The following is a 24,555-nucleotide window of genomic DNA, read 5'->3' as shown; positions in this document are numbered from 1 at the left end:
AAATACCACAGGTGCAGCAATAACAAAGCAGACAAGACTCCTTGCATCCTGGAATGAAAGATCCAGCCAAACATTTGTGTTTGTTCAGAGTAGATATTGGAGGAGGGGGCATAAGCAGCAGTAACATATTCCATGACAGCGGAAAAAGCATGCTTGAAGGTCCCAAGGTGAAAAAGATCTTGGGGCGCTTATGAAATAGGGAGACATGTGGCTGGAGTGGAGTGGGCAAGGGGAGAAAGGGAGGAGATGAGTCTGGAAAGGCGGGAGGAGCCAGGGACCATGTGGATCTTGCAAACTATATCAGGTATATGAGAGACAGCATGTCGCCATAAAACAAACAAGGAAACTAAAAACTAAAGAGCCATAGAACATTTCTTTGACAGGCAGAGCATAACATGTTCCTTTGAAAAGGTGTCTGGACATTAACTGGACTTCTAATTTATTCAAAATCCCAAGGTGGTTCTAGGGTGGGCTAAGCTGGTACATAGAGGTTTGAGATACATGTTGCCCATCTTCTTGATGAGTTTCACCTGCTCATCCAGGAAGTGGATGATACCATGCCAAGGTAGCACTACTGTGAAGAGATAAGGAACATCCAAGAGCAAAATCCAGAAAGGACACATATAAAGTATTTTCTCTCTAAGGCTGAGAGCTTAACTGAATTTATTGGCATATGAGATTTCCTTTGTTCTGCCAATTTTCCAGGTAAATAAAGGTTGGGCAATATCAGTAAAATTAGACAGAAAAAGTAGACGGAAAAATGCAAAGAAGAAAGAGGACAGGTGAGAGAGATAGCATTTGCTCTTATGATCACAGAGAAAGATCTAGACCATCTTATACCTTGGTCTAACTGGCCCTTTTATGACACTTGGACCTTTTAGTTTTGGTCAAATCAGAGGACAAGGGGAGTTTCAAGAATTCATGCTATTAAGGCAGGTGGAAGTGTATGCAAATCATTAGAAAAATTAAAAATGAAGACCTTATTTCCACTAATTTTTGTAGATTGATTGATTACCAAAAAGTGTCCAATTTTGGTATTGGCAAGACTAAGTACAATTTCTTTAGAAGAACAGAAGAATTGTTAGTTGAATGCATCATTAAATGTTGAAATGGGATAAGGGAAACTTTTGACCAATCTTGAGGCCCAAGGCATGCTGGGAGGGACATCAATACAGAATTTAATTGCTGGAGCCCTTAGCAGTATCCGGACCTGTTTCTTGCTTTAACCGTGTTTGAACAGAGCAGACCCAGGGATGACCCTTCTTCAGCCTCCGACCACCCTCCAACCTCTTTTCCAGTGGCCACCTTCAGAACCATCTCAGCCATTCTTAGCTTCCAAGACCATCCAACACCATTTTTTTTGTGAGCTTAACTTCTTATTTCCCAGAAACCATGGGCTCCCACATTCATCAGAATTATTCCACCAAGTTGAAGGCCACCATCAACCACCTGGTACACCTGCATCTGCAGGCCTCCTACACCTACCTCTGTCTGGGCTTCTATTTCAACGGAGATGGAGTGGTTCTGGAGGGTGTGGCTGAGGAACAGCACGAGGGCATCCAGCCTCTCTTGAAAATCCTAAACCAGCACATTGGGCCCATTCTCTTTCAGGACATTTGGAAGTTTTCCCAAAATGAGTGGAGTAAAACTCGGGATGCCATGGAAGCTGCAGTGGTCCTGGAGAAGAACCTGAATCAGAGCAGACCCAAGGATGACCATGCTCTGTTTGAAATTTGCATGCCCTGGTTCTACCCATGCAGACCCTCACCCCTAGGACTTCCCGGAGAACCACTTTTGGATGAGCAGGTGAAACTAGTTAAGAAGATGGGCAACACATGTCTCATCTCTACAGGCTGGCTGGCCCCCAGGCTGCGTTGGGCGATTATCTCTAGAGCAGTGGTTCTCAACAACCTTCCTAATGCCGCGACCTTTTAATACAGTTCCTCATGTGGTGGTGACCCCCAACCATAAAATTATTTTCGTTACTACTTCATAACTGTAATGTTGCTACTGTTATGCATGATAATGTAAATATCTGATATGCAGGATGTATTTTCATTGTTACAAATTGAACATAATTAAAGCATAGTGATTAATCACAAAAACAATATGTAATTATATATGTGTTTTCCGATGGTCTTAGGCGACCCTTGTTAAAGGGTCGTTCGACCCCCAAAGGGGTCGCGACCACGGGTTGAGAACCACTGCTCTAGAGGCTCACCCTCAAGTGTGACTAGGAGCCTTTGGAACCAAGAGACCTCTGAGGAACCCCTCTGCATCCCCCTGGTGTCTGGCTTCTGCCTGGACCTCTCCCTACAACCACTAGGTACCCTTTTAACCACCATGATACCCTGTTCCATGCCACAGAGCAAATTAAGCAATAAAGCTTTTTGCAACAACACGAAAGAGAGACAATTTCATTGAGTCCCTGCATCTATTTAGCAGGGTGATGCATCAGAAGTGAATCAGAACCTAGCTGCTTCAGATTCCCTGGTCTGGGTTGTCTCGGCAGCACCATGACCCTCTTTTCAAGAAAGACTAGAACAGGAGGCATGCGGCATAGTGTTTGGACATTTTCCAAATGGTTGGAAGTTTGGCCCAAGCTACCTCAATATGGAGCTGCTTATCTGGTGATGAATGTTGTTATTAGCATCCATGGCATTTACCACTCAGTGCTTAAGAAGAAGGACAGCAATTTATGGCTGTGTTATGTGTCTGGATTGAACAGAGGAGGGAGAATGCTAAAAGCAAGGCCTGAGATTTGGATTTCTTTGGCTGTGGCTAATAATAAAATTTCTCAGTTCTATAAAAACCATTAGATTTCCCTCTTACTCATTTTTACTCTTTGCTCATCTCTCTCTCTCACTCTCTCTCTCTCTCTTTCCCTCCCTCCCTTCCTAACCCATCTCATCAGCCTAGCTGGACCTCTATTAAAGGGAAGATAAGGAAATAATAAGGGATGGTGATATTATTTAAGTATCTTTACTATACTAGGCACTGGGCTAAATACTTTTGTGCTTGTCTTTCCATTTAAGCTGCATAATAATGATGATATAGGGTAATTTACCCCCACTTACAAATGAGGGGGGTAAATTACTTACTTGCCCAGAGTTCAGAGAGTTTGTAGATAATAAAATTGAAATTCATATTTAGCTACATCTGACTCCCAAAATGGGCTCTTTCCATGTATCCTCATTGATATCACTCTTCTCCATCTCTCCAATAGTTCCAAAGTTCCAATAGTTGTTCTTGCTCCTTGTCTTAGGGATATACATATACATACACATACACATACACATACACATACACATACACATATACATATATATGTATATGTATTAGAGGCCCAGTGCATGAATTCGTGCATGGGTGGGGTCTGGCCAGCCTGCCCCGATGGGGCCAATGGGGCTGGGCCAGCCAAGGGGAGGGGATGGCCAGAGGGAGGGGCCGCAGGTGGTTGGCTGGCTGGCCCCGCCCCCTGGTCAAACTCCTGATTGAACTCTTAATCGAACTCCCAGTCAAGGGGACAATTTGCATATTAGCCTTTTATTATATATATCCTATTATATCCTATAGAATATATATCCTGATATATATATCTCAGTATGTTCATGTAATAAAAACTGAGATTCTATTATGCATTAAAAGCACACACTAAAGAATAAAAAATATAATAAAACAGAGTGTCCATTTGCAAACAGCTCACAGTTGGTACATGCATGGATGCTTGAGGCTTGGGACTGATAAAGAATGTACATTAGTAAGTATCTCTTAAGACAAAAATGCTTATTCATTCATTTATTCATTCATTCTGCAAATGTTTATTAAATACCTATTTGATGCCAGGCATTATTCCGTGCTAGGGTTTTATCAATCCTGGCTGCATATTAGAATAACCTAGTGCACTTAGAAAACAAACAAACAAAAAACAGACAAAAACTCTCCCCAAAGAAAAAAAAAATCCAAAACTGAAACGAATCCCTGGCCCAGTCAACTTATTCTATTTAATGGACATGGATGGGTCCTGGAGATACCACAATGGATAAGAGAACTATTGTCTGTGCCTGCAGGGAGCTCATGGTCTAGTGCAGAGGCTGGCAAACTTACAGCACAACCTATGGCCCAAATCCTGCCTGTTTTTACACAGTCCTTGAGCTGAGATTGGTATTGTTTTTAAAGGATTGTTTTAAAAAAAATTAACAGACATAAATGTGACAAAGACTTGTATGTGGTTTGCAAAGCTTAAATTATTTACCATCTGGCCTTCTGTAAAAGAGTGTGCCTAGTCCCGGCCTAATGGAACACGTAAGAAGCATTCAATAAATGCTTTTCACATAGCAATCCTTAGCTTGGCATTCCTTTCATGGATTTCTGAGTAATATATCTATCCCTTCAAGTCACCGTAGGCTTATTATCACCCTTGCAACAAAACCCAAAAATTTCACATGGTTACTGGTCCTGTATAAGTGACCCATGTACCTCTGCAGCCTTCTAACTATATTCTGTCTATACACTTGCCAACTGGATTTCTCTCTGGTTGGCAAATATTGCACATTTGCCTCATTCCAGGGAACTACTGCTCTCCACCCCTCCCCCACATTTAGCTAGTTTTACTTGCTTTGTGTCCTTCAGAATTCACCTTTAAAGTCACTCCCTTTGGGAAAACGTCCTTGACCTCTCCTTGCTAGATCAGCACTCTACCGACTCCTGACACTTACGGCAACTTTATATCCATATTTGTGGTTATTTTTCCTGTCCCTCCCACAAGTTAGTTCCATGAGGGCAGGGGATACATTTCTTTGTTTTTATTAATTCACCTTCAGCTACTACCACCATTGTCTTTTACTCAATAAAGATCAGGTCAATAAATGAAAGAAAGAATGACTGACTCAGTTTCATGTTTGTTAAAAATAAACAGATCAGGAAGCTTATAGTTATTGCAAACAGGGGAGGGCTTTTCCTTTCCCAGGGACATACACCCCAAATAGGATTTCTGTGGCTCCATTTAAATATTCACTTCATTTTCCCTGTGTAATTAGTGGAGGCCCAGCCAGCTGTTTGTGCTGATACATCATCTGCACCACACAGCAAATGCATTTGTTAGAGAGTTATCTGGGCCAAAGCTAATGAAACATTTGCAAACGTCCTGATTTACAAAGAGAAAATTGGTTCACCTGAATGACAAGGTTTGTATGCAAGCAAAATGTTCTTTGCAATTTTCTAGCAGTGTTCTGGGGAGCCTCAGTCAGACTCCCAAGGCAACATACATCAGCAGTCCCCTCTAGAAGTCAAAGACCAGAGGTCACCTTGCAGGTGCACACAGGTTCTGAGATCAACATAACTCCCTGGGGATCCTCATGTGAGCCTCAGGATGCCTGAGCGCCCTCTGAAATTGTACAGAAATTATATGGCTGCACATGTGCACTGTTCTAGGGAGAGATTTTTAAAGATTTATTAGGTTTTCATGGGAGACTATGTCACCCCAATACTTGAGAGCTAATGATCTAGGAAAATTCAGGATTTCCTTATCTTTGAGTTTGTTCATTTTTCAAGTGCTTTTACTGATTTGTTTAGAGAGAGAGGAAAGGAGAGGGAGACAGAAACATTGATGAAAGAGACACATTGATTGACTGCACCCTGCACACCCCCTATTGGGGATCCAGCCCACAATATGGGCATATGCCCTAACCAGGAACCAAACCGGTGATCTCTTGGTGCATGGAATGATGCTCAACCACCTGGGCCACACCGACCAGACTGACTTAGTTAATTTTTAAAACGAAGATAAAGAATAAGGAGCAGATATTTCTATAAATCCTGACAGGATCCTTTGTATTTCTTGTCCCAAACGCCCTAGACCACTGGTCAGCAAACTCATTAGTCAACAGAGCCAAATATCAACAGTACAACGACTGAAATTTCTTTTGAGAGCCAAATTTTTTAAACTTAAACTCTATAGGTAGGTACATTGTTATTAACTTAATTAGGGTACTCCTAAAGCTTAGAAAGAGCCACACTCAAGGGGCCAAAGAGCTGCATGTGGCTCGAGAGCTGCAGTTTGCCAACCACTGCCCTAGACCCACTGTGCAGATAGGAGATTTGGATCAGGTTGCTGAGATGACTTGTCCAGGGCTTTCCAGCAAGGAAGACACAAATCCAGGACAAAAACCCTGCCAGTCCGATGTCCTTTACTTCACAATCTGCTTTTCACTAATATGATAACCACTCCTTTCTTGTTTCATTGGTTTCCACATTCACTTGCCAAGTTTCTTCCTCATTTTTATTCTTTCTCACTGTCCCATACTATCATTTTCTTGACATGAATTTTTAAACTTTTTATCAGTTGTAACCAGATTATCACTAAGAAGAATTTTGGCTTCAATAAATGGTTGTTAAACGAGGCTGATGAATTAGAAAATGAAATACAATAGGATAATACACTTATCTTTTCCTTTCCAAATGTATCCCTCAAGTGATAGTAAAGGAATAAAAAATCATATAAATCAGGAACGAAAAGAATTGACAAGAGACGAAAGAACTGAAGAAGAAAGGGTGCTATATGAGAGACTTCAACAAGTTTTAGAAATTGAAAATGGATCCCAAGTGAAAGATGTCAATCTGAAAAGACTGTATTTTATATAATTCCAAGTAAATGACACATTTTGGAAAAGAAAAACTTTGGAGACATGAAAAAGATCAGTGGTTGCCAAGGGTTGGAGGAGAGAGCAATACATAGGCAGAGCAAAGACATTTTTTAAAATCCTCATTCAAGGATATGACTATTGATTTTAGAGACTGAAGAAGAGAGAGAGAGAGAGAGAGAGAGAGAGAGAGAGAGAGAGAGAGAGATCATTTAGTTGCCTCTCATATGTGCCCCAACCAGGGATTGAACTCACAGTCTAGGTATGTGCCCTAACCAGGAATTGAACCTGTAACCGTTTTGGTGTATAGGACGACGTTCCAACCAATTGAGTCACTTGGCCAGGGCTGAGCATAGAGATTTTAGGGGCAGTGAAACACTCTGAGATACTATAATGGGGTACATGTCATTATGAATTTGCTTAAACCCATAGGTTGTACAATACCGAGAGTGAACCCTCATGTAAACTGTGGACTCTGGATAATAATGATGTACCAATAAAGATTCATCCATTGAAAAAAAAAGTACCACTACAGTGGGGGATGTTGATAATGGGGGGTGTTATAGGTGTATGGAGGCAGGGGATATATAAAATCTCTATACTTACAGCTCATTTTTTCTGTAAACCTAAAACTGCTCTAAAAAATAAAGTCTAAAAAAAAAGTATGCCAGCCAGCCATGTATTGTCTGTCAGCTCCAAATGCATCCACCACAGCTGCCTCTGAGATAAGGAAGATGGGTCTTATAAATATTTCTCCTTTGCCAGTTGGCATGATATTACATTTTGCCAGTAAAGGAAACAGGAGGGACAGTGGAGAATGAAGGGATTTTCTTTCAGGTTCTAGTTTATGCCTTTCCCTGGACTCCTTTGGGCACACACCTTCTGCAGCACCCAGTTCTTGTAGAGCTTGGTAGCCAGCAGTGCCCAGTGGTCAGCAGTACACGGACCCTCCCCCAGAACCCTCTTGCGTGTTTCTGTGATATGTTCTCAGGCATAGTACCTCCCTCTGGAGGCTTCCCCACCGACGCCAGAGAACAGACAGCAGTGACTGCTTCTGATGAACTTCTCTGTTAGCCACTGAGCTATGGTCCATCCTCTCCAATGAGACCTAGGTCTCTGGACACTGAACTATGGTCCAGCCTCTCCAGCAAGACTTAGGTCTTCCCAGGGCCAAGAGGAAAGGATTCTCCCCCAGTGGGCTGTCATAGCACCAGGATAGTGGCCTCTGCTTACACCAGCTGTCCCTGAATACTCTAGAATTGTTTTTACTTTTTTGCTAGCCAATTCTCCTTATGACAGTGCCATATTGTCATTTATAATTCTTTATATTAAACTTTTACTGTTAAAATTTACTATGTGATTTCTGGCTCTTGATTGGACCTAATTGTTATGATTGGAGATAAAAGATAAGAACTTTAAAGAACCAATTTAGGAAGAATAATATACAGCTAATAGGATTTCTATTTTAAAAAACAAAGAACATTTTTGAACTAAAAGATAAAAGAATTCCCAGGTTGAAAGTTCCTAATAAGTGGCCAAATTTTTTTATGCTAAAAATGACCCCCAAATAAAGCCACATAATCTTAAACTTCCACAACTTGATCTTTGCCAAGGGCAAATAGAAGGTTCTAAAAATTTCCACTTTGAATGAGGAAGATCATCTATTAAAAACACACACACACAATAGAAATCAGAAGGTATTAATGTAACAGTGATGTTAAATTCATAGAATGTTATGAAAATAAATATAGGTTATTACTAACTCTAGGAACAATACAGTCTAGAAATAATCAAGGAAGGAAAAGCAAGTGCCATGTTCATTTATATAAATAGATAATATTAACACAGATATTTTATTTAAATTAAAATTATATCATAATATTTGTTTTACAGTAAGTGTGGATAATGTCTAAATTTGTTAAATCAAACAATATTATTAGAATGTAAGCTTTAGAAACCTTTCTATATAGTAGGAAATAATGCTAAGAATTATTTAAGAAATGAGGTTCCTTCAAGCACCAGGAACAGAGAATAGGGTGTAGTGCTCTCGTGATTTATTATAAAACTTTCTGGTCATCTTTTTAAACTATGGGCATTTATCTATTTTGATTAAACTGTAAAATACAATGCAAAAAAGAACACTTCCGTAGGGAAGATCAATGAGATATGAATAGAAGAAAAGTGGTGAATTGTTGAAGAAATAATAATTGCTTGGGAAAAATAATCTATAATTTAGCATTAACTTTGGACTATAATAACTTCCAAGGAAGTTGGTACAAAAAAAAAAAAAAGGTAAAACTAGTCTTGACACAAGGAACCATACCCATGCTTGGGATTACACAAACATTTTCTGGTGTTCAATTTTAGATAGATGTTATCACATGGATGCTTCAAAAGAGTCAATGAACAGTACTTTAACTGATGTCTTAGATAAGATTCTGACTGGAAGAGAAAAATCAATCTTTTCAGGAGTGTTTCTTTCTTATACAGTTGACTCACCACTATCAAACAAACCGGCAAACACTCCCCTCACATCCACACAACTACACAAATATGGCGTTCGCATCTTCATACATATACGCATATTTTAAAAACTGTAAAAGGCAACATCCATTCATGTGGGTGGGTTCTAAATTAACAAGGTTCCGACAGCCTAATTAATAAAGGACTCAAAGCTAGACTATTGGGAACACTGGGTCAATCACTATCTTTTCAACTGTCTCCTTTCCAGGACTGAGGTCAGTTAAAAGCACTTTGACAGCATTTGCAGGCAGGTCGTTGGCCTCTTTTCAACAAAGGTCAGGCATAGTCTGGCCACGTACTGCAAGCATGCCCAGGAATACAAAGGTGGGCTTGCCCAGAAGCAAATGACTCACCAGACCTTGAAACTATATTGGGAAAACCAGTTTCAGGCTCTTCCATTTCAAATATAGCACCGTACCTGAAGTCAACCTGATAGAGCACGATCAAGTGGCATCAACCAGCTTCCATGTAAGGCTGGCAGGTCAAGCTTTAGCAAGGAAAGAAAGTCTTATTAAGAAGTGGCATTCACATAGGAACTTATCCACAAGACTCTGATCATACTTCCAGATATATTTCTTAATGAGAAAGAGAGAAGACAGAGAGATGGAGAGACGGATGGCCAGGCAGAGAAATTAAGCTGAGATACTGACAGTGTTGAAGGACTGGGTGAATGCCATCTCCACCTTGCTATCCATGGAATGGTAGAATATTATGATAGGCTTCGTGTGACCAATTAGTGTCAGGGATGAAACTTAAATGTGTGGCCTGGTGATTGGACCGCAGGATGAAGGTGGTGACAACTCTGCCCTAAATACCAGGAAGTTTAATTTCCCTCTCAGCTTCAACCACAGTTAAAACATGCAACCTCAGCTGCACCATTCCTCTTCTGATTTTGGTGTACTCATCAGGTGGAATTATAATATCATACCAACTGATCTCACAATAGTGGCTGAGAGGCATACAAGATAATTTAAACACAATGGTTTTGAAACAGTATACAATTCTGTGCAGATTTAGAGTAATAACATGGGTGTATAAAAATGTCTGTATAAAATTTTCAAATTCTGAGCCAAAATGAGAGTCCATTGCCTCATGTAATTGGGAAATCAAAGGGCACAGATGGTCACAGGGACCGCCAGGTACTTAAAAATCATCCAGAATTGGTTCATTCTTTATCTCTATTACCTGCATTGCCCAAAATTTTGACTTGTGTTTCTTACACCAAAGAGCTTTTCCATGCAATGGGTATCACCCTTTTATTTCCACTCCTCTGAGTGCAAATTTTGTTTCAGAGTGGAGGGGCCAAACAGCATATATCTTGGCTTATATTAAGTGAGATTAGCTATGTAGAGGAAAGAGAGACCTTCTGTCAGCATCTGCTTATAAATTTACAGGAAAGGACTCTAGTTGGATCACCTAGAATCACATACCCATATTTGAGTCAATGATGATTAGTTAGACCTGGTCACATGAATGCCATGAGTACATAGATCTTTAGGTCTTCAAAGTAAGGAGGCACTATTCCTAGAAGGAGCAAAGAAATATTGGCAGACAGATATCAGATGTCTATTATTTCGGTGCTCCCAAAGATCCCTGTGTATCCCTCTATCATAGTGACCATCACATTAGAGTGCAATTGTGTCTATACTTTTCCAGACCACATGCATGGGTCTAATTCACTTTTGCATTCTCAGCACATATCACAGGACCAACATAGATCAGTTGCTTAATACATACAGATTGAGGGAATGAATAAATACATTTTCTGTTAAAACTACGGAGGACTCTGCTATCCCAGTTCTTCGATGTATGTGGGGAATCAACTCCTGTGAGCCTCCATCCCCAAATCGTCCCAGGCTCCAGCCTGCTACTTGGGAACCCCTTTTCTATATAATTTATCAAACATTTAATTTAGATAGATTATGAGCAAAGCCCTATGCTAAGTTCTTCAGATGATTCAGAAGAGTGGTTTCAGAGTTACTTCTTGGTCTCCTGGATGGTATATAAGAAGCTCTACCTCAAGAATCTTGCAAGCCCCTGGCTGGTTTGGCTCAGTGGATAGAGCGGTGGACTGTGGGACTGAAGGGTCCCAGGATCGATTCCAGTCAAGGGCACATGGCTGGGTTGTGGGCTTGATCCCCAGTAGGGGGCATGCAGAAGGCAGCAAATCAGTAATTCTCTCTCATCATTGATGTTTCTATTTCTCTCTCCCTTTCTCTTTCTCTCTGAAATTAATAAAAAGAAGGAGGAGGAGGAGGAGGAGGAGGGGGAGGAGGAGGGGGAGGGGAAGGAGGAGGGGGAGGGGGAGGGGGAAGGGAAGGAGGAGGGGGAGGGGAGGAGGAAGAGAAAAAAAACTCAAGGTTTATAATCACACACTGATGTTTTCAATGCTGCTGCACTTTACCCTATGGTGTAATGAGTCATACATACATCACCTCAGCCACTGTATCCAAGTAAAGATGACCAATCAGGACATATAACACTTAGATAAATTAAATATACGTTGAAAGAGATAATTATAAAAATAGTAATAGGTGACAGGAATTAACTGTAAGTAATAAGATTATAAAGATGAGTGGGAAATGAAAATACATGAATATATGTTTGGGTTAGATGGATAGATATGTATATATTCACACTGGGATGCTATCAACCCTGTTTTGTGAAAAGTCAATCTGGCCAGATATAATGTGCTCTGGTGTGAAGATAATTGGGCACTTATGGGGAAACCATGACCAGCTCCTACCTTTCCCACTGCTTCTCTGGCCCCGTGTCCTTGTCTTTTCTATTCCTCAGTTTCATCGTCTGTAAAACGAGAGTCATAAATGCAGTCCAGCCTGTTCTCATGGGGTAGCTTTGAGAATCCTACCAGGTAATTGTTGGGGAAGCACCTTGGAAATTGTAACATGCTCTGTTTCCTCCCCGGGTTTGACCTGAGGTGCTTTGCAACTGCCTTAGAAAAGAAAGTCGCTCCCATCTCAGGTCAGGAAATGGATTATTTTCTGAGAGGATGCAAGTACGTGGCTGCTGCCGCCTGCCCATAAGGTAATGCATGTTTTATCAGGTTCCACGTTGCCTCTACCTTGTAGCTCAGCTCACATCATCAAAAACCACTCCGGTGTCTCCCATGTCAGAAAACGGTTATCTGTTCAATCTCTTGCACCATCTCCAAAGCTAAGCTCAGTAACAGACCCTTTTTTGATGCCGGATGACACGAAAGCAGGATGAAAAATCAGTAGAAGGTTTTCCTACTCAAGATCAATACGCCTTTAACCTTCCTTCCTTCAACCCTTGGGGAAACGTTTCTTCTCACCTCACTGGCTTCTGCTCTCCCACACTCCTCTATTATTCTCTCCTCTCCCACCTCCACCACTGCCTGGCTACAATTCAGCAAGCCCTCCTTTTGGTAGCTCCTGTGTTAATATGCATCATACCATGTTTGCTGGATGGTTTTTCCCATACACAGAGTCCCCTATGGCTATGGACCAAAGAGACCAAGGCGCCAGGAGACAAAGGTTCGAATCTTGTTCTGTTATGACGACCATCATGACCTTAGAGAGCTGATTCCACCTGAGTCTGGAGTTCCTTTTCTGAGAGTTGGGCCAACACTATCTGCCCTACTTTTTTACCCCCTGCAAGCATGGAGCATTGGCAATGGAAAGGCCCTAGGTGTTAAGTCTTATATTTAAAGGTGTTAGTGGCAAACAATATGTTTACTTCTTTTATTTAAAAATACATATGGAGTACTTTTCAAATGATGAAAGTAGTATAACATTTAAAAAATATTGTTCCAATAATTTAATTGTAATGATGGCCTCATAAGATATGTATTCACAATAACCCCATGTTATAGATGAAGAATCAGAGACAAAGAAGGTATGGAAAGATGGCCCAAATTGTGTATTTACTAAGTTGTGGCACAAGAATTTGAACCCAGTCACTTGGGTTCCAGAAACTGTGATTTAACCACTCAGCTATGTTACCTAAGCAATTCAGTGATCCATTACGTAGACGGGTGTCATGTTTTGCATTCCATCATGGTGTACTTATTCAGTACTTAGAAGTATCACACTAAGGTAGGCTAGGCAGTAGAATGGTAGGTAATAAAGGAGCAGTAACAGAAATTTATCTTTCACCCCTGCAGGGTGCAATGAGTGTCTAGACAAACTCTTCAGGGCAGCACTTGATCATCTGATGATCCAGGGAACAGGAACCTGATACTGGTGACCATTACTAACACCTACCATGGAGTGCTATGCCTTAATTAAAAGTAGTGGACAGATTCAATAATATATCCTTTTAAAGACAAAATATTACTTGAAAAAAGAAAAATAACATGATGTAAAATTTAATTTCATTTAAAATTAAAATATGTGGAATAAGACAATACACATTTTGCAAGAATACACTCAAAGGAAATATATACTGAATATTACTAAAATAGATTTTATAAATATCCACTATATATATGAAGAGAATAGACATATAAGGAGTACATATAATACAAAAAATAAGCCAATGAAGACCATGAGTCATGAACTGAGAAGTCTGTGTAGCTTAGTTCTCTAAAGCAGAGTTTGGCAAACTAGAGCCCAGGGGCCAAATCTCACCTGCCACCTGATTTTGCCAATAAAGCTTTATTGGAACATAGTCGTATTCACTTGTTACATATTTTCTTTGGATGCTTTTGTGATACAATAGCATACTTGATCAGTTGCAACAGGGACAGACTAATTCTTAAAGCCAAAAATATTTGCTACCCAGGTCTTCACAGAAAAAAAAAGGTTTGCACCCGAGAGAAGAGAGACTATACCTTACTCCTTATGTCAGCTGAAGTTTAGTCAAGAAAACGGAAGCCATTCTATATATTCTATATATTCTATATAAGAAGGGATGAATATGAAAACGGAGGGTTTCCTCAATCCCTGGAAGAGAAGGGAGCAAAACTCGGGGAGTTGCCACAGAAGAACTCATCCTGAAACACGGGAGCGGTGGTTCTCAAACATCATCCATGGCACTCCTGCAATTTGCAAGAATCTCTGGGAAGCGCCTGCTATCTGACTCAGTGCTCAGTAGTGAGAGCACATGGTTTTCAAGAACATTCTGGCAAACCACTGTATTCTCATGACATCCCAACATATCTGGCTGCAACCATCCCCACCAAGAATGGCTTCTTTTCCCCTTCCGCATCCCACACTTGGTCAAGCGTGAAGCTAGAGCCACACTGAGTAAGGGAGTTCTCAACTGAGTAAGGCAGGTTGGCGTTTCCTCCATGGTGCAAAGGAGACCTAGAAGGCGTGGGAGTGATGTGAGTTGACAATAGTCAATGGAACATCGCTCTTTATTTCTACTGCCCTGAATATGGTAGGAGTACAATACATACTTATTCATGCTAATGATACTCTGTTCCAGGATACTCTAACCTGACATTTATGGACTTCTAGGAGACAATGCTTGGTCTTAAGAGGGTCTGAATAGATTCTCATATCTCCCTGCCATCAGTGAATGAGTGTGTGTGAATCTAGGAAGACAGACTCATCACTTTTACTGCCTATCACAGAGTGCAGGATCCCTCGGCGAGGTTTGGACCGATGTGACCATTATGTCTGCCAGACTGTGTGCTCCTTCGATGTAGAAGGCTTTGTTTTTTCACCCAACTCTCAGCTTTGCACTGTATCTGTTATAGAGTAAGCTTTCAATGAATGTTTGTGAAATCAGTAATTAAGTTAATGAATACATAAAACACTCTTCCCAGTTCAAACAGAGAATACGTATCACTAATTAATTTTTTAAATCCAGCTATCCTCAGTTAATAACATACTCAAGTGAGGCATCAAACCCCTTCCAACATGTTTCAGCCAAATTTAGCTCAGCACCAGGTGCTGAAAGAGATTAGATTAGTGCACAGATAACACAGGTATAGCTGTCATTCCTGATAGGAGAATGCAAGAGATGAGAGTTGGAAGGAGAAAGAGAGTAAACCAGGGGGCAGATTGTGGCCCCTGTCATTTGCCCATAAGATGATGATTGCAGAGCTTCAGTCCAACCAGCCAATGGGAGCTACATGCCCCCTGACTGTCCCTCCCCTCCCTCTGTCTCAAAGATGCCTCTGCTACTTCAATATCTGGGAAGTCCTGAGAACTGAGAAAGAACTGCTGAATCATGGTCATAAGTCCCACCATGCTAAAAGAATCCCCTTATCATCACTAGAATTTAGAACACACGGGCTCAAGTCCTAACCTTACCCTCCCTATTTGTGTTAACTTTGGAGAGTCACATGTCGTGTCTGCATTTTCACTTCCCACTCTCTAAAATGGGTGTGATGATGGGTACTCTAGCAAATAGGCAAGCAGGTGTAAAATCATTCTATATAGTATTATGTGTCAGTAAAATGTAGGCTATTAATAACAGTATTTATCAGGCACACTCCAGGATCCTCATACTTGCCAGAGCCTGGAAATTTTAACTCTTGGCTTAAATGAGTCCGTCAACAGCTAATTTTGAGATGCAAAAAGGTCAATAATTACTGAATAGTGAGCTGAAACTAACATCTCCCTCAAACTGTGACTCAAGCCAACATGTTTTATGAGCTTAATAGCTTCTGATTAGTTGGCTTTCTCTCTATTTTTCCCTCCCCCGTTGCCTGGTTTTATATTACTTCCTTTGCCAGCTAACAGCTAAATCCCTGAAAATCTGAACTGAGCGTGCCAAGCACAATTCTGAGGGCCATAAACAAACTTGGGATTTAGTTAAAGACCTCTTGTGTCTAAGCTAAGGGCTCATCCTCTAGGATTTCTGGGCGTCCCTAGACACTCACTTCCTCCACCTCCTCGATTTTGTTCAGGCCTCTATACAAACATTTAAGATTCTGGCAGATGAATGTGGACATCTACTAGTCTTGTGACTGTCCAAGACAAGCCTAGTTCACTTTCTTATTAAAACTTTCACCTATGAGTCTGGAATGGTCTGCCTCTGTCTTTGGTCTCTCCTTGTACTTTGTGTATAGAGACCACTTTCAAATTTCACTCTGAAGCTGATGTTGTAAAACAGTACCTTTCATCCATCCTTCTATCTAGCTTTCCTTCCATCACCCCTTCCATTCATCCACCCATCCCTTTAATCAAAAAACACTGAGTACACACAGCATTGCCAAGTCATTTTCTAGGCTGCTGGGATAGACAATGTCCTAGGTACTCCTAGCCATAGAGTCACGGGTGGAGGGCCAGCATCAACCAGGTCAGTATATTTCTGGTCCCAAGCTTTGCTGAAGTCAGGAAGCACATTAAGTGCAGAAGAAGAACCATTTGGCTCTCATGATATTTATCAAAAACAGAGAGAGGAAGCACCCACAGATATATCCTGCATAGGTAGCTAGAGTAGCTGGGATGGGGCTGGGAAAGTTGACAGCTAATGTCTTTATGGAGCTGGGAAGCAACATGCTGACAATTATAAGAAATGGGGATAAATGACAAAATCAAGAACTGTGGGAACCTATGAGAAATTGCTATAACTTGAAAAGTGAATGAAATCTTTAGAAATGTAAGACCTCCAGAGGAGAGGGAAATGTGATGATTTGAAAGCCTGCAGATGGAGACAGCGACCTGGCGATGCAAGGCCTCTATGTGCAGGTGAGAGGGCGTAGGTGCAGGCATTGGGGTGGAGAGAAGGCACTGTGGACACCTCCAAATTAATGGGTTAGAAACTAGTAATTTGGTCATGAAGAGGTCATTACAGAAATGTCATAAATCATTTTTACCAAATAGAGTAAAATTTGGTTGTAAGAGCCCTAAGATCTTGGGGAATTTGAAACTTGGAAATCTATCATTTCAAAAGATCAGCATTCCTTTTTTCCCATTAAATGCTGAGGAAGTTTGTTTTCTTAGATAGACCCCTTGTTCCAAGTTATCAGGCAAAAGGGCTTTATTATGACGCACACAAGGTAAACCCCTATCTTTCCCCTTTAAATTGGGGGATTTGTGAAGATACTCCATGAAAGCATATCCAAAGATAAGCTTTGAGCTTAGCTGAGAACGGTGGGGCCATGGCAAAGTACAGATTCAACTTCAATCCTTCAAAACACACACACACACACACACACACACACACACACACACAGCCTCTTTTCTGGATCTAAGCCTTGATGGTTAGAGGGGTTTTGCCAGAAATTGAATGTAATGTTTCTAACAGAATGTTAGTCAACAAAGGGATCTAGATCTAAACAGAGGTGTCTGGAGACCCAGTTTGCACAGCATAGAAGGAGGCCACCTTTCAGCTCTCCCCAGAGGACAAGACACGATGGAGAAACATTTGGTAATAGCACCTCAGGCCAGGCATTAGGGCCTTCATGGGGGGCATGCCAGACATGGCAGCTTACCCGATAGGCACCGACAAGCAGGAGAGGAAGGCCAGGGGCCTCTCTGTGGTGGTGTGGCTTCCAGCCTGGTTTGTGGACACATGTGAAGTTCTCTGAGAATTCCCAACAACTTTTAAGAAGGGGTGAAGGGCCATCAGGGAGGGTGGCGTGAGTCACTGTGAGAAGGTCATGGAGCCACTGTAATTTGAGCATAAATGTCAACGGGACTATTGTCTTCCCAGGCTAAGAAAGACCCTGATTTATGAGTTATGCCCTTGGAGAAGAATAAAACCAAAGCTGAACTCCTTCCTGCTCATTATTTGCCTGACAGAGGCATGCATTCCCACACCCTCAATGTGGTTCTTTTTCCACCATCCACTCTTCTGCACTTGAAAATCAGACTGCGGGGAATTCACGGGCTATTAATTCCTTTTTTCCTCCCGCCACTAGGCCTTTTCACCATCCGGGCAGGTAAGACTAGTTCTTCTATGTCTTAAAACTTCTTTTTCTCGTTCAGCTTTGGATGAGGCTTGGGGGCGGGGGGGTGGGGATAGAAAGGAGAGAAATGGGATTAAAATGTAGGTCAGCCAGTAAATTATTTACAAACGCTGGGGATGACAGAGCAGGGGGATTCTCAGTCTAATCCTCAGAGAGCGTTGAAAAGGTAGAGGTAAAAAAGGACAATTGCTTTCTGCACGAGAATCACCTCTTTGGGGGTCAAAGCCACTTTCCCGAGCTGCTGAAGCGGATCTTTATTTTTTCCTAAAACTCAACAGACAGCATCTTCAGGACCTAATTTGATTTTGATTGATTTTTGAAACTTGAAACACTTCTAAACTAATTTTCAGTATATTACTCTTGTCAACGCTTAAAGATTTTGTCAGGAGGAATTTGCTGAACAGACATAGTAATTTTGTTTCTCATTCTGGCATATCACCCCTAAAGAGGCAACCCAGGGAGGGGGCCGGCCCTGTTACTCCAGCTGCTGCTATTAGAATATACACTGCAATTACTCTGCTGCTATTCCAGGGGCTTCTCAAGCAGTTATTGCTGTTCCCACGGGAGCTGCAAGTCTTGAAATAAGAATCACAGGGAATCATCGCCCCGTCTTAGGTCTGACCTGGGGTACAGAGGAGGGACTTGAGGCCTAGAGAGAGGATGGGATTCACCAAAGGTCATATAGCAATTTAGTGGTGGACCAGGGACTGGAGAACATCTTCACCTTTTTAGCCTATGCCTGTCCCACTCTATCAAGGGGCAAGGAAGCTAAGTCATCCCAGCAATGGACATCATTGTTGGGATCTAGTAAATAAATTCACCAGTGACAACTTCAATGGGAGCAGGGGCATCCAATTGCGGTTAAGTCACCAATCGATAGGCAGTAAAAGCCACTCTGAACACCCAGCACCATGCCGCCCCTTACAAAGGACAGTCGCTGTGTGTGGCTCCGCTTTTGTCTCACCAGCAATCAGATCCACTGGGGACCTCTGGAAACAGCAGTGACATTATGAAATAACAACCGCTGCTCATGTCGGCGTTACACCGGAAGGGCTGTCACGAGTGCTTTTCTTTTATTGCTTTTTGCCACCCAGGGTGTGTGGCACGCGGACAGGTGGACGAGCTCATCTTAGCAAATCAGCAATAGGGACAATCTTCTGGCTCAATCTGGCAATCATTGCTCAAGCAGCAAGCACCTGTGAGTGCCTGGGTAAAATCATCGGCAGATGCAAAGCGAGGAATTATTCAGGAGGGAAGCAGAACTGATAACAATTCCTAAATAATACAAATACACCAAGTTTCAGCCTCATAGGAATGGTAGCCAAGTGTCAGAGTAGTAGCATTTTGGGGGGAAAAGAAGAGATCTCTGGGTTGGAGTATAGAGTTTAGGTGAGACAGAGGTTCTCAAAGTATTGTCGGGGGACCTGAATCATCAGCATCACTGGGGAGCTGTGAGAAGTATAAATTCTTGGGCCCCACGTCCTGGGTCCTACTGCATCCCTGGGTATGGGTCCCAGGAATCTGTGTTTTAAAAAGCTCCAGAGTTTGAGCACAACTGAACTAGGGAATGTGGGGTGAAGCAGGTTCAGAGAAGTTTGGGGAAAGGTCCTTCCACCAGCAATGCTGCTGCAGGTGTGACAGTCCAACCACTAAGACTTACTGACTATTCCAGTAAACTTTCATCTCACACGGCTCACAAATAGTCATCAGCGATTGCATGCTGCTGTTATATGACTTGCAAGGTATTATAATGGTGCCCACTGACTTCACTTTTGTATTCAAAGCAACTAAGGATCAAAGAGGTCGCATAACTTGTCCAAATCACAAGAGTAGTGAATGGGAAAGAGAAGCCTCAGGTTTGACAGTTAATCCAAGGCCCTTTCACCTACACCCCACGGTCACTATGTCCCTTTCCTGTTGATGAGAAGTATTTTGGAATCTTCTAGATGGTCAGGACTTCCCTAGCATGAGGCTGGCATCCTGCATGCCATCTGTGAAGATGGGTAGTGATTGCTGGAACCCTCTGGTGGGAAGTATGCTGAGCATGCTCCTGGGGTCAGTGGGACGGAGTGAGTGCTGCAATGGATCAATGACAGTTACTGTGGGCATCGGATGGGAAGTGGCAGCTTATGAGCAATATGTGTGACTGTCCCTTGCTTTCAAAGTGATCTTGGTCTGGCTCTGGCTCTATTCTTTTGTTAGAACCCGAGAAATACAACGCCTTGAGGAGGAAGATCTGGTGAGGAGGATTATTCAATAGGGGTGAGCTGATGAAGAACGGAAATGATTATTCTTCCTCCCCTTCAGATGATCTCAATAGTCACTGTGGTTCAAGCTAATTCCAACCAGCTTTCTCCAATGTGAAGACAGACGATCAGAAAAGTGCACACTCTGACTTCATCCCAAATGCACAACACTGCCCTAGACATCCACGTCTCTAAAGTGCTGGACATATTCTAAATGACACTGACACTATTTTTTTTTTCCAATGGTAACTCTGTGGAAAGATTTATCTGTGCCTGGTCTACCAGTTCTCTTGAATTTCCTGATACTGTCCTCTCAGGAATGAATGGAAGCTTTCCATTTTTCTGGCATTGTCTTCCTAACTCAGCCTCACCCTTCCAAAAAAAAAAATCATAAAGCAAGCAAGCAGACAAAAACGATACAATCAACCGACCCAAAATTCTGAAAGCATCAAGTGCTTGGAGACCTGGGGTTGCTGTTGCTGGGTGTAAGCCACTTGCAAGCTCAGGCCCAGTTGTTAGTTGCTCCCAGTTGCCACTCTGCACTGAACAGACAGACCAAACCTTTGTCCAAATCATGTGTTATAGAGCAATATTTTCATTCCTTATAATGCCAGCAGTGAACATTAGCTTTTCCACAGGCTCTTGCTAATTTCTAGGGATTTCACAGCAATTTGGAGAAAGGCCTCTCCCTACAGAGCCCAGGGTTTCCAGCCACAGTTGCCTCATTGGCACTGCTCGCCAATCGTCCCCTACCCTTTGCTAATATTGTATCTGCAACCATTACACATTTTGCTGTGATTTTAATTAGAGGACATGTGGCATCTTTTAATATTCCTCTGCACATTGAGGCTCCTGAGCACTGGTTACTAACCAATACCTCAGTATAATTTAGAAGCTGTGGCTTCATAAGCAAGTCCTCCGATCTTTTGATATTAAATTTGCAAATTAATCTCTGCTGTATGCATCACTGGTGATTATCTTGGCCTAAATTATGCATCCTTCTTAAAATCGGAAAACAACAGCCCTTCCCATCTGACAGTGAATCTATTCATACACTCTTATCTCTAAGGAGAAGTTTGCTTTTAACCCTCTGTGGTTATAAACAGGGATCTCCGTGATGCCAGCGTTGTTTGCTATCGTCCCACATATGGCTACAATAAGAGCAAAACTGGTCCTGTGGGTCCCCTCTTAGACCCTCTTGTGGGTCCCCTTGGCCTCCAGGAAAAATCCAAGCCCCCGTTTAGCTTTCCAAAAATAAATAGTTTCCGTATCAGGTGAGAGTGGTATAATTATAACTATATTATTAGAATATATAGGGTTGACTCATAATTGCATTCTGTGTTATTTCTCAAAGAGGGACTATATGGTATAGTGGGATGCACACAGTCTCTGAAACTTGAAGGACACAGATTCATATCCAGTATTCAATATTTACTACTTGGCCCATTTCAAGAAAATTGCTTCCCTTTCCTACACTTCAATCTTTACTGTCAGCACTCACAGGGTTGCTATACTAGACAGCACATACTAGGCTCTCTACAGGGAAACTTCCTTTCCTGCTATTTTTTCCCCACTAGATATTTACTTTTCAGGGCAACCCTCAAGGCTTAAAGGACTAAATTTAAATATGGACTATCAGGCAATGTAAATAAATTTTTTTGGAGTATTTGTAATTTTATTTTTGGAAGTGGTGTTGGAAGGAGCAAATAATCTTTGCAGGTTAAGCATGAAAAAAGAAATCATGAAATTAGATCGTTTCTCCAATGCTCCCATATGTGGTTGTCTGGGCTCTTCCTCTTGGGGATGGGGTCTGTCCTTCTGGTTTAATTCGAACCCCTTGGCTCTGGTTGAAAAGTGGACCACACCATCTGAATACAATCCTTCTCTTAGCAGGTGTGTTGAAGTGTCCAAACGAAGACACTGTCCCACCAAAAGCTCTGACAAATAATCTTCCAGCAGAAAACAACAGGATCTGATTTTCAATGCCTGAGACTCTATGAAACACAACTATCAGTCACCAGTGGGAATCTGGATCAATCAAGTCTCCAGGCAATTGTGGACTATCCTAAAACTTAGACCAAAGTGTAACCAAAAGATGGGGCTAAGAATTCAAACCAAAATAATTCCTTGTCTCGGCATTTAACAATACTGGGGACAGGCATATTTCCTCTCTCTGGGGTAAACAACTCTAGGCGGATGCATGCATGCCTGTTTCTTTGCTAAATAATGCTGAGAGTAAATAAACATGATTTAACTGCTTGCTCTAGGAAACACCTGTGCCTGGAAGATAAGACTCTGAACCAACTAGACAGCTTACTTATCAAGATTAATACCCTAATCATCAAGAATTACTTCAAGACCCTTACCTCACTATGCTCATCAATATGAAACTATCATGTCACAATCTCTACCCAACCCCAACTAATTTCCATTCTGCAACGCCTACCTTGAATTCACACATCCCAAGCCCTACAACCTTACATATTTTTACTTGGAAACACTAATAAGACTATGTGCCCTTTCCTGCAGTAAATTGAACAAACTGTGCTTTTCTTGGCTTTTTTGGCTGTCTTTTGAAAAACAATGAGGTCCTTCTTTCTATGGCTCCTGCTCCTCATAAATAGGCTATACCACCTGTGCACCTCAACAGATGTCCGATAACCCTAACAAAAAGGGGTGCTATGTTAAATTGTTCTGAGAAATGTCAGGTTAATATAAACTGCTTCATACCATAATATGCATGCTAGATTCCCCAAAGGAGGGTTGAATATAAAGTTTCTCCCAAATTTATTTGACTGCGGAGTCTTTTTTCACAGCACATCTCATAAGACAACTGCTTTGCAGAACACACACTGGGAATTGCATTTGTAGTCTGATATTTCATTGGAGTAAACTCCACTTCATTATAAATTGCCAAAATGTAGGTGCCCAAAGTGGGCAAAATCAGGCAACCAGCCCCCTCAGAGAAGATTGTTTGGGCCAGACTTATTCCTGTCTGCATATGCTGCAAGTCTCCCTGAACATCTGGAAGAGATGTGTCTGCATGTGACTCCATGTAGTGTGGGGAATGTTAATGGCACTCACACTTTTCTTTCCAAGAAATTTCATGACTCTCTTTCTCACGTTTTTCCCTCAAACACCACAGGAACATTTTTATCCAACCAGAGACATTTAGAAGAGACACTCACTAGGTATATTTCAGAGTCCTTCCCTTGAACTCAACTTGCAAAACTAAAATGTGTGAAAAAGTTACCCCCCAAAAAAGAAAAAGAAAATTTAACAATAATTTTTATCAAAAGTGAGAAAAAAATTTACTAAGCTCCTCACAAGTGGCCAGCCATTTGTAAAGTAGGTTCCCTGATCTGGACTAAACACACATTTGATATTTATAATTTGCTTCTGTCTGCATTCTTCTCAATCTATCAGCAATGATCATCATGGAAATAATCAATAATGTAATGAGATGGGATAAAGATTGATCGGATGTTGAAAAGTGGAGAGAGGTCCTCTGACAGATGTGGAGAAAGTGGTCCAAAATGTTAAAGGGAAGTGAGGGTGCGGTCTTTGTTTAACACTGGACCCAGGAAACAGCCTGTGAGGTTTCCCAGCTTTGTAATAGTCTATGTTTGTGGAACAGAAGGGAAAGAGGGAGACTTCTATTCACACTGCCTTTTGAGTCTTCAGAGTTCTTACAACTAGCACAGTGAATCCTGGACCCTGGGATTACAGGGAACCTCTGGAGATAAAGGCTCAGACCCCTGTCTTTTACTTCAATGAAAGCAGCTCCGCGTTCCTATTGGAGGGAAAATTAAAATTTCATTAAGGTGAGACTTCTAGTCAACATGGTGTTCGGAGTTCTTACCATTATCTCTGTGATCTGTATCTAACGCCTGAAATGTCAAAAAATGGCTTTTAATTGAGGAAGTACAGAGGCATCGTCTAATTAGAGGCTGCGGGAGGGGGTACAGAAGAGGCTCAGAGGAGGTGTGGTGTGGCCAAACAAAGCAGAGCTGCAGAGCCTGGTTGGTAACTATGATAGCCCTCACAGGCTCAGGGGCAGGACCAGCGCATCTCAACCCCTGGATGTGAACGCCAAGTGCACATGGGCGAAAGGTTCAAAGTGGGCCAAGTCGCACACCTATGACCTGAGGCCATAATGTATAAAAAAAGATTTTATTCCAGACCCCTGGGTACAGGTGGTCTGAGACCTAGAAAGGCATCAGCAAAGAGAGCAGGGAGGGGGACAGTTTTTATTAACTTTTGCTGGCTGCAAGCCATTCCTGCTGATGTAAGG

The sequence above is a fragment of the Myotis nattereri genome, assembly GCF_964212035.1.
Source record: "Myotis nattereri genome assembly, chromosome: 12".
NCBI classification, from domain to species: Eukaryota; Metazoa; Chordata; class Mammalia; order Chiroptera; family Vespertilionidae; genus Myotis; species Myotis nattereri.
This window is presented reverse-complemented; position numbering follows the sequence as displayed.